This window comes from Monodelphis domestica, chromosome 1, assembly GCF_027887165.1.
Source record: "Monodelphis domestica isolate mMonDom1 chromosome 1, mMonDom1.pri, whole genome shotgun sequence".
In the NCBI taxonomy this organism is placed as follows: Eukaryota; Metazoa; Chordata; class Mammalia; order Didelphimorphia; family Didelphidae; genus Monodelphis; species Monodelphis domestica.
This window is the reverse complement of record NC_077227.1, coordinates 368154156-368166799: the sequence shown is the minus strand read 5'-3', so window position 1 is coordinate 368166799 and position 12644 is coordinate 368154156.

Here is a 12644-nt window from a genome sequence, read left to right as displayed (position 1 = left end):
TTGAATCAAGAAAGTCTGAAGAGGATGGCTGCCAGCAGGAGCTGATCAAGATGTTTTTCTAAAAAAGCATCTTGGAGAAACTTGGCTTAGAAATCATTATCTAGGCTTTTTTTTTTTTTTAATTTTGAGAAGTTCTCATCCAATCTAGTGGTCTCCATACAGTTAAATTTAGTTTCTCTGCTAGAAGTATTTTAGCACGTGCCTAGGCCCACAGAGCCCATTCACCACCATTCACATCTTGCCTGCTAGGTGGAGAGCCGCATCTCCTTGGAAGCGGAAGTAGAAAGAGGGCCAGTAGACTCTACAATCATTTTAAATAGAATTTTTTGATCTCGCCCAGGTGAGTATCTCAGTGAGATTACAAAGCATTCTAGGAAGTGGCCAAAGACTTCTGTGGATTGGAGTGCAGGGTTCAAATCTCCATTTTTACATTTCACCATGTGATCGTTTGGGAAGAAGGACTTCCCAAAAGGATCATGAAAACATAATCAATTTAAACATTATAATAATTTTAGGATAAGAAAAGAAAAAGAACAAATCCAATAATTGCTGGACACATTGACAAAATGCCAGTTAGGGGGCAGTCCCTTTTGGCATTAAAGTATACATACAAATAAATGTTCAATCAACTACACCCAAAATTCATTCTTGATCTTCTTGTGGATCTTGTGGTGTGGAGGCTTCTTCATGGTGTCTTCTCCAACAGTTCAGTTTCTGGATTCAGATAAATAGCATCTTTCTTTACCTAAAATTCTTCTTAAAAGGAATTTAAACTTTGCAATTTAAATAATAATATATATTTTACAGTTGTTCAGGATCACTGCATTGCCACTAATGGAGAAGTCCATTACATTCTATTGTACCACAGTGTATCAGTCTCTGTGTACAAAGTTCTCCTGGTTCTGCTCCTTTCACCCTGTATCAATTGCTGGAGGTCATTCCAATTCACATGGAATTCCTTCAGTTTATTATTTCTTTGAGCACAATAGTATTCCATCAATAACATATACTACAATTTGTTCAGCCATTTCCCAATTGAAGGGCATCCCCTCATTTTCCAAGTTTTTGCTACCACAAAGAGCGCAGCTATGAATATTCTTGTACATGTCTTTTTCCTTTTTATCTCTTCGGGCTATAAACACAGCAGTACTATGGCTGGAACAAAGGGCAGACAATCTTTTAGCACCCTTGGGCATAGTTCCAAATTGCCCTCCAGAATGGTTGGATCAATTCACAACTCCACCAGCAATGCATTAATGTCCTGACTTTGCCACATCCCCTCCATTGCTGACATGTTAGCCAATCTGCTAGGTGTGAGGTGGTACCTCAGAGTTGTTTTGAATTGCATCTCTCCTATAATAAGAGATTTAGAACACTTTTTCATGTGCTTATGAATAGTTTTGATTTCTTTAACTGAAAATTGCCTATTCATGTCCCTTGCCCATTTATCAACTGAATTATGGCTTGATTTTTTGTATAATTGATTTAGCTCTTTATAAATTTGAGTAATTAGACCTTTCTCAGAGGTTTTTATTATGAAGATTGTTTCCTAATTTTTCCATTTCTGTTTGGTTAATTTTCTTTTTTTAAATTCCTTTCTTCAGTGAATTTTTGTACCTCTTTTTTACATATGGCTAATTCTGCCTTTTCTGGAATTTATTTTTGGTGGGATTTTTAAATATTTTTCCCCACTTGATCAATTCTACTTTTTCAGGAGTTCTTCACTTCAGTGGATTTCTAAGGCTCTTTCCAAATGGCCTATTTTTTTAGGTATTATTTTCCAATATATTTTTAGTTCTACTCTACCAAGTTATTTACTCATTTTCCTTTCTTTTCCCAATTTTTCTTCTTATTTGATTTTTTAATTTAATTTGTGATCCTCTATAATTCATCTCAAGCTTGAGACCAACTGCTATTTCTTTTTCTTAGCACTTGTAGGTAGTAATTTGACTTTGTTGTCCTCTGAGTTTATGGTCCTTACCACTAAAATAACTTTCTATGTTGTTTCTTGCTCATTTTCCAGGTTATTTCCCTTTTCTTTTAACAACAAAAACAAAAACAACAAAACACTATTTAAGTTAGTTCTGTTTCCATGGTAAAAGGAATAGTTTCCTAGGTTCAGATTTTTTTTTCCACAACTGCCTATAGAACTAGCTCTGGGGATCCATAGGTTTTTAATTCTTCCAAGCTGGTATGATCTAAGGAGAGATGTGTTTAAAGCTCTCCAAATCTGTGCTCTTGTTTGTGAACTACCACAAGTAGTCTTTTCAGCCTTGGATTGGTAACCAGGGTTCCCTGTAGCCATAAGAGCTGGTGTGTGCTAGTGTTCCTCCTCACCGTGAGACTGCTACTCAGGACTACAACCTGGATCTGAATATTGGCAATAAAACAAAAGTCTTGCACACAGAGTTAGCAATGGGACACTCCTTCTGAGAAGTAGTCCCTCCCCTCCCTATCCCCACCCAAGAACTGCAGGAAAGCTTTTACTATTGATTCACCCTTCAACAAGCCTCATTGCTATGGGATGGACTTGCCTTAGTATGTTGTTTGTATTTTTCTTCTACTCTGGTGCAATGGATCTTTCTTACCAGACTTTTAACTTGTTTAAAGTTTAAAAAAAATTGCTCCTTCTTTTTATGTGCTGTGCTGCTCCAGAATTTGTTTTGAGGTATTATATCATAGTTGTTTGTAGAGTAATTTGGCAGAGATCAGGTTAATCTATTTACCTTCTCTGCCATCTTGGCTACACCACCTAATCTTTCATTTTAAAAAAAAAATTAATTAAATATCTACTTTGCAGTCATATTAGAATACAGGAAACTATGGGCAAAAGGGAATTCCAGAAGTCAATATCTGAGGTGGAGTTATTGTGATTTCTAGTTTTATATTGCATTCATATTGATGCTATCTAAATTAGAATATAAGTCATTGTAATTAAACATTGTACGGATTTTAGAGGGCAGAGTATTAGGAAAGCTATCACAACAAATATTGAAATTCCCAGGATAATTGCTAGATAAAGAATAGAGAGAATTATGTTCCTTGTTTTGAAACTAGTGAAGAAAGAAAGGAAAATATCCTGGTTTGGGTTACTAGGACAAAATAAAAACAGAAACGCCAGACCCAGTAAAATGATGACTTGGTATTAGGGGTCAATAAAGTTCTACTGTATTTTCTCTAAGATAAATTCCATGTACAATATTTTTGTGAGCCTGTGAGCCTGTAACTCCAACAATCACAGGAAAATTAAATAATTTGGACTTCAAAAGAGGTTGAAAGAGTAATGTTGTCTTTGAAAGATTTCATATAATGATCAATGCAATGATCAATTTGGATATGAGATGATTCCAGTGATGATGTATGCTTCTGCCCTTTTTTCAGAGAAGCAATGGAAAAGAGATTAAGAAAAGAATGTACATTATCAGACATAGTGTATCAATTTATTTTTCTTCACCATATTTATTTGTTAAAAGTGAGAGCTTTTATTTTTAATTTTCTATGTAAAATTTGGGGGAGAGGCAGAGATGTAATGAGAGTTAGTGACACTGATGCCAAAAAGAAAGAAAGAAAAGACAGCACCAATGAAGTATCTTTCAATAAAGAAGAGAGGAGAAGGATATGAAGGTGGTTCAGAAGAAGATATGGGAAGAAATGGCAGTGTTGGGACTACCTTATTAAGTGAAATCTATACTTAATAAAATGTGCATAATATAGGTTAATGATTTATATATAATCATTATCACTTCTTTTAATGTAGAGAAATTCATTTTACATATGCTAAATTCATAACATGTAAAAATAAAAATAAAGAATTAAAGAGACCTAGAAAAGTTTATCAAAGAATATTTTTAAAGCCAGATGGGAACTCCCATGAAACCGAAGGAGTAGGACAAAAAGTACTTTTCCAGCAATTTCTAGAAGACTAAGTCTTGAACAAAAGTCTGCTGATTAAGCCTCACTCTAACCATTTTGCTATGTAAATACCAGCATTCCTCAATCAGTTTATGACATAATTACATAAAAAATTACTTCCCAGTTGTCCCTTTTTACACAAAGAATAAGCCTTATCTCTAATGTATTTGCCAACACATTGGTAACTGAATTGTTTTACAAAAAAAAAAAATAGGGAAATAATGGCTAAAGAGACAAGATATATTTCTTCTGAAATACCTCATGATCATTGAGCATATAATTGATTTAGGGGTTGAAGGATGGAAAAATATAAGGTGAGATGGGGAAAATTTAGTTCATCTTTGGCTTAGTTTGTGAATTTATTATTCATCACATAAAGATAGCAATCCAATTTCATGTCCTTGTTTGTGTTCAGTAAAACTTTTTTATTCATGTATTCTCAGAACACAGTAGCAAATAGCCAAATAATGAGAAAAAAGGGTTTAGTTTTGCCCTGACTTTCTGACTTATCTCTAAGTTTCTGTGTTAGTCTCTAGACTATAAAGTATGATAACTACATAGTTGAAAAATAAATTAACATTCACTTGGACTTTTGTTCTCTTGTTTATATGCTGAATTATTTTGTATCTATTAAATGAAATACCAGGCAAAAAATAGGGGACAAGATAACACTTTATAAACATACTGTACAATGTATTTCTCACCCATTTCCCCTTGTCACAGAATTTAATCAATGAAATTCAATCCAACAAATATCTTTTTAAGAATCTACAATAAGTGAATCAGTGTGTTGGTGCTAGAAAATAAAGACAAAATAGAAGAGATCCTTCTTAGAAGGAATTTCTTTTGTACACTGATTATAAAATATGTACATAGATAAAATAATTGATTTACAGATACATAAAATTACTTATTCCTATCATATATGTCCATGTATATCTGTGTATGAGATGATAGGGAGCCTCTGAAGTTTATTGGTTAGGGAAATAGCCTGATTGGAATTGCATTTTAATAAAATCACTTTGTTCTTTGAATAGAGAAGGGATTAGAATGAAAAGAGTCTTGAGGAAGGAAGATATCATTGTCCAGGAATGAAGTGATGATGGTCTGTACTTTTGTGACAGCAGCATTAGAGGGGAGAAGGAGATTTGTATCAGAGATGTTGAAAAGATAAAATCAGGAGCCTTGGAAGTAGATTGTGTAAAAGGTGAGGGATAGTGAAGAGTCAAGGACAACTTTTAGATTGTGAAATTGAGAGACTAAGTGGATGCTGATGCTCTCTATAATTAATAGGGAAGATAATGAGAGTTTAGAGGGAAAGATATTGTATTCTGTTTTGGATATATTGAGTTTAAGATGTCTATTTGTCAACTTTTTCAAGACATGAAGTTGGAGTTGTGAGGTTAGAGGCTAGGAGAAAGATTGGGTGAGAAAAGGTAGGTCTGGGAATCATCAGCATAAGAATGAAAGTACCAAGTACTATAATTTATAGGGAGAAGAGAAGAAGGTTGAGGAAAGAATCTTGAGAGACACCTACAGTTAGAGGACATAATTTAGATAAAGATCCAGCAAAAGAGGCAGAGACGGCATGGTCAGATAGATAGGAAGAGTACAAAGAGTATGTTGTCCTAAAAACCTAGAAAAAATAATATCAAGGAGGAGAGAATGATCAACAGTGTCAAACAGTTTTAAAATACCAATCAGAATAAGGATTAAAACAGGGACATTGAATTTGGCAACTAAGACATCAATAATAAATTTGGAGACAGCATTTCAAGTGAAATGATAAGGTTGGAAATTAGATTACATGGGATTAGGAAGAGAGTGGGAATATAGACAGTGGAGGCAAATATTGTAGACCGCCATTTCAAGGATTTTAGCCATAAAGGAAAAAGAAAAGGGATGTAGCATAGTGAAAATGTGCTAAATAAAGGACACTTTTTTGTTTTTTGTTTTTTGTTTTTTTTTTTCAGGAGGGAGAAGTATCAGTGTTTATAGGTAGTAGGAAATGAGTCAGGCGATAGGGAGAGATGAAAAATAAGTTCTAGAATGGGGAAAATATACCAGAGAAGAAAGGTTTGGAGGAGATTGTTTAATTAAGGAGTATGGTTACTTCATTATGTGAGACCATGGTAAAGGAAAGTGGGAGAAGGCATCTAAGTTATTAAGGGATGACAAAGAGGGGAGAAGTGGGAATCTTAGCATAGATGACATCAATTATTATCCTATACAATATGGGGCAATTATCTTTACTGAGAATGTGAGAGAAAGGAGAGCCATGGGAGGCTCAAGGATATATGAAAATGTTTGGAATAGGTACTATGGATAATGGGAAAGTAAAATGAAAAGGGGGGGAATAACAGGATTGCTTAGAATAAGTGAGAGTCCAATTAAAGTTATATATTACAAATTTGTAGTAGACCTACTTAGAAATTTTACTTGATTTTCACCACCTTCATTCAGCAGCATGTGTGTAGGAGTGAAGGTAGTGAGTTGTGGGAATATGGGCTTGAGAGGGCAATAAGTTATAGTAAGATGAAGATTTGAGACTGGAAGACAATGTAAAATTGAATTAATTCACAGGTCTAGATAGAGAAAAGGGAGAGAGTAGCTAGCATAGAGGAAATGGCCTTAGAGAAGACAGATATCAAGGGATTGGGGGTCCATCTGACAGTCTATGGAGACATAAAATGTGAAATCTCTGTGTGTAACTTTACCATAATAATCCTTACTTTGAATTAGTTTCCCTGATTCCATCCATGTCTATTCCTCTTTCCTTCCCTTTTCATTATAGTTATTTAGAAGATACTTTTACTTTGTGACAAATTCCATATTGATACTTTGTTACAATTCTTCTGCTTATAAGTACTTGGAAAAGTTTCATATTCCTTCTCTTTTTAATTCCAGATGTAAATCAGAAAGAAAGAAAAAAGGCAAATTCTATTCCTATGCCCCTTTGTTTTGGAAAGACATCTTATCAAAATTAATTCACATATATTTTAGGCACTAAAAGTTATGAAAAAATTAATGGTATCATTGGTACTTTTGTATTTGGCTGTATTGTATAAATTTAAAACATAATTCCACTTTTGAGTTACTTAATCCTTGCTTTTTCTTTGTCTTTAATGCCCAATTCATAAATAAACTAACAAACAGATAAAGTCTCAGGTAGATAATAATACAGCTATCTCATTTCTATGGTTACTTTCTGGCTACAGCTGTGCTTTCATTGGTTCCGATGTGGGGAGTAGATTAGATTTCCTGGCTTCTTCATGACTTAGTTTTCTGCAGATGTTTTCTGCCTCATGTTTCCATCTGAACCCAGCTGGAAGGAGAATAGTTTTTATGGCTTTTTGTCATCAATGATCAAGATAGATTGAGTATCCATCATCTGTGTCCTGTCTGTTTTCAGGAAACAGACGTTGAAGGTTGACTTCTGAATGGCTCATCTTTGACTTATAAAAGCCAAGAGAATATACTTTCATTAATTCAATCATTCTATGCTGCTCCCTATTACTAGTGCTCTACTAATAAGGAGAAGTCAGTAGTTAAATCACCTATCCTAAGCAACTTGGTCAAATTCTCATGGTATCAAGCTATTAGGAAGTTTTTCAGCCATAACAGTTTTGCACCTATCTCCTCTAAGTAGTTGCTACAATCTATGTTGTCTGCATTGGGTTGCTCCTACGTTTTTCTTTCTCTTGTTCAAACCCTTTCTTTATTCTACTCTAATGATTTTACTCTAGAATAATTCTGTATCAGGTATTTCTGACCCAGTTTTTGTGTCTCAATTTCACCTCATCCAGTAGGTGACCTCAATTTGTACCTCCATAGAAAGAGCAAATGAATTGGTTACTCTTATATTTTTCTTTGGCTCAATCTCTCTGGGCCTATAGTTTAAAATTCTAACTTTCACCAATCTCTATTACCTCAGAACAGATCTTTTTTTACCTCTAAAGATAAAAACCCTCCTCTTAGAGTCCAGAGGTCCAGTGATATGGTGAATAGAGCATGGGCTATGGAGGATGGATGACCTGAATCCTGATTTCACCTCTACTTTTGTTTCCTGTGTGATCTTGATAAATTATATCTCAATGCTAAGCCTCGATTTTCTCTTCTATTAAAAAAGATTTGGGATTAGATTATGGAAGACACAGGTGGAATTTAAGGCCCATTTTTTGCTCTTATATCAATGAGATCTTGAGAGTATCTATTTCATTGTCAGTTATTTATCTTTTAGAAGAATTGAAATTTTGTTTATCACTATTATTTCCTCTACACAATACCTAATTTCTTTCCTTCTTTTCAATGTCGGATTTTTATATGAAGATTTGGTGGTGAGGTAATCATTTCTATTTGTGTTTAAACCTTTGGAGAATGTTTTAAGAATCAGAATTCAGACTTGTTTTAGTTGAACCCCAAATAGAGTGGAAGCTAAATTACTTTCCCAGAGTTTTACATATAGTGTCAAGGGGTACCTTTGCATTAAATTTTCCCTGATTCCATGTCCTTTTTTCTATCTACTGTGTCATCTACATGTCACATCTAGGTTCATTAAAAATAAACTTCCTATTAATATCCCCTTTCTAAAATGAACAGAATGAATTACTCCTGAAGAAAGTTGGTTTCACAACACTGGAGACCTTCAAATGTAGGCTACATAAATATTTTGGAGTTTGCAAAGGGGAATTTTGTGAAAAAAATAGAGCATAGTGCATGATGCTAAATTCCATATTTTAAATAAAATGATCTGGATGTGAATCCTAGCTCTGTTAATAAATGTGAGCTTAGGAAAGATTCCTAGTTGTCTCTATATTTCACTCTTATAATTTATAAAAATAACAAAATTAGAGAAGGTTCTCTAGCCGAAACCTGAGATCCCTTGCATTTCTCAGTCAATGCCCTTATGACTAGATGGCCCTTAATTCAATATTGTTTCCAAGTTTCATTGAAAAAAACTTATCACCACCGGTTTCTATAATATCCTTTGTCACCTACTATCTCTATCCTTATTAGGAAGTCATTATCTCAAAGACTCCCAATTACTCTTCATACTTAAGTCAAAACTACTTAATTTTTCTCATTCTCCTAGACACTAATGTTTAATTTCTTCTTCCTGAAACTATTTTCTCCCTTAACTTCAATAATGATAAAATATTTTAGTTATTTCTCAAATATGACTCTTCCTTTTCCATTTATTTTGCCAACTTCTTCCTATATTTCATCTAAAATGATATTTCTCACAGCTTAAGTCTTAGATTTCTATCTCAGTATTCTATCATATGCAATTCATTCATATCATAGCTTTTATCACTTAGATGCTGATGACTTACAAGTCTTTATTCATCTATTTTATACTTCCATTAATACAAATGGACCTTTTAATTTTTTTACATTTTATGATATTTTATTATTTTATTTAAAGTTTATTATAACACAGACATAATAAACATTGAAAATACATTTTCCTAATAGAAGAATAAAAATAGGATACATACAGATATGAGGACTCCTGGTGGATACAATTTACTTTTTAAAGCCCATATCATTTTAAATAAAATAACAAGAAATTGCCACTTTTGATGCTAAATGCTGTCTGCCCTTTGATCCAGCCATGGCACTGTTCGGTTTGTACCCCAAAGAGATAATAAGGAAAAAGACTTGTACAAGAATATTCATAGACATGTTCTTTGTGGTGGCAAAAAATTGAAAAATGGGGGGATGCCATCCATTTGGGGAATGGCTGAACAAATTGTGGTATATACTGGTGATGGAATACTATTGTGCTCAAAGGAATAAAGTGAACTTGAATGACCTCCAGGAATTGATGCAGAGTGAAAGGAACAGAACCAGAAGAACAATGTACACAGAGAATGATACACTGTGTAAAATTGAATGTAAAGGACTTCTCTACCAGCAGCCATGCAATGATCAAGGACAATTCAGAGGGACTCATGTGAAAGAACACTATCAACATTTAAAAAAGCACTGTGGGAATAGAAACACAGAAGAAAAATAACTGCTCAATCACAAGAGTTGATGGGATAGGGGAAGGGATCAATGCATTAGCAATGTATGCAAAAGTATACCTCTTTCTGAACCACTGGTCCATCTCTGACTCTCCCACTCTAACAAAAGGCATCATTTGTCTTCTAAAGTTGATATTGCTAATGCTTAGATAATATCAAAAAAATCTTTCAAAGTTTTCTTTTATATGATTTTAGACATTGTGTAATATGTTTTTCTGCTTATATTCATTTCAGTTTATATCATTTAATGAGAAATGAAACTGTCCTTCACCTAATTCCCTATGATTCAACATTCCATCAAATTCATATACCACATTTTGTTTAGCCATTCCTCATTTAAGAGGCTACTGAGTTGATTATAGTTCTCTGCCACAAAAATATGCAACATTAAATATTTCTGTACATATAAATTCTTCCTCTGACTTTGGCCCATTTGTTTTTTTTTTGTTTGTTTTGTTTTGTTTTTAAACATTATTTTATTTGGTCATTTTCATACATTGTTCATTGGAAACAGATCATTTTCTTTTCCTCCCCCCCAAACCCCCCCACCCCTTCCCTAGCCTACACGTGATTTGTCTGGGTATCACATGTGTCCTTGATCTGAACCCATTTTCTTGTTGTTGGTATTTGCATTAGGGCGCTCATTTAGCATCTTTCCTCGATCATGTCCCCTCAACCCCTGTAGTCAAGCAGTTGCTTTTCCTCAGTGTTTTTACTCCCTCAGTTTGTCCTCTGCTTGAGAATAGTTGTTTTTTGTTTGTTTGTTTTTTTTCTCGGAGATCGCTGCAGGTTGTTCAGGGACATTGAAAAGCCATTACTGGAGAAGTCCATTATGTTCTCTTGTACCACAATGTGTCAGTCTCTGTGTACAATATTCTCCTGGTTCTGCTCCTCTCACTCTGCATCACTTCCTGGAGGTTGTTCCAGTCTCAATGGAATTCCTCCACTTTATTTTTTTTTTAATTTTTTTAAATTTTTTTAATTTACATGCCCAATTCATTGACCTTTGCCCTTCTTAATTTGTTTATATATGAACTCAAGGATATAAATTTTCCCCTGAGTACTGCTTTGGCTGCATCCCATAGGTTTTGAAAGGATGTCTCACCATTTTCATTTTCTTCAATGAAGTTATTAAATTTTTCTACGATTTGTTCTTTAACTAGCTGGTTTTGGAGAATCATATTGTTTAATTTCCAATTAATTTTTATTTATCTATCCATGTACCCTTACTAATTATTATTTTTATTGCACTGTGGTCTGAGAAGGTTGCATTTATTATTTCTGCCCTTTTGCACTTGTTTGCAATGATTTTGTGCCCTAGTACATGGTCAATTTTTGTGAATGTACCATGTACTGCTGAAAAGAAGGTGTCTTCCTTTTTGTCCCTATTTATTTTTCTCCATATGTCTACTAACTCTAATTTTTCTAAGATTTCATTTGCTTCTCTCACCTCTTTCTTATTTATTTTTTTATTTGATTTATCTATTTCGGATAGGGGAAGGTTCAGATCTCCCACTAGTATAGTTTTTCTATCTATTTCATCCTTGAGTTCCTCTAGTTTCCCCTTTAAAAATTTGGATGCTCTGCCATTTGGTGCATGCATATTGAGTACAGATATTTCCTCGTTGTCTATACTGCCTTTTATCAGGATGTAATTACCTTCCCTATCTCTTTTAACTAGATTTATTTTTACTTTGGCTTTGTCCGATATCATGATTGCTACTCCTGCCTTCTTTTTATCAGTGGATGCCCAATAGATTTGGCTCCATCCTCTTACTTTCACCCTATGAGTATCTACCTTCCTCATGTGTGTTTCTTGCAGACAGCATATGGTAGGGTTTTGGATTCTAATCCACTCTGATGTTCGCTTGCATTTTATGGGTGAGTTCATTCCATTCACATTCAGAGTTGTGATTACTAGCTGTGTATTTCCCAGCATTTTGATTTCTATTCCTGTTCCTGCCTTTTCTTCTTTCACTATTTCCTTCTATACCAATGTTTGTTTATAGTCAGCCCCCCATTCCCTCCCTTATTTTACTTCCCTTTCTACCACCCTCTCTTCTTATTCCCTCCCTTATTTTCCCCTGTAGTCTTTCTAAAATTCCCCTCCACCATCTCCCTCCCTTGTACTGCTTCCCTCCCCACCAGTCTGATTTTTACCCTTCTATTCCCCTATAGGGCTCAAATCTATTCTCTTCCCCAATGGATTGGGCTGTTCTTCCCTCTTTGGGTCAGTTTCAAAGTACATAAGAGTTGAGTATTTCCTGTCTCCCACCTCTTTACCCTTCCAGTGTATCGATGTTCTCCCCCCTCCCGCCATGAGATTCTTTGTGACATATAAATTTACTCCCATTTGTTTATTTTCCAATTTAATTTAGTCATAACCTCTTTTCTTTTTAGCTCTAGTCATGTATATATATATATATACATACACATATATATGTATTTATGTATGCATATATCTATATACCTATTTATGTCTTGTCCTTTCATCCTATATAGTTTGTCACTGTTCCCTCTGAGTGTAATTCTTCTAGCTGCTCATGTGATAGCAACAGTTTTTAAAAGTTACCAATGACCTCTTTTCTTATAAGGATACATATCATTTTAATTTAATGAGTCTCTTATAAAATTTTTGTTGTTGTTTTGTTTGTTTTTCCCCCTCCTTTTTAATTACCTTTTGATGATTCTCTTGAGTTCTGT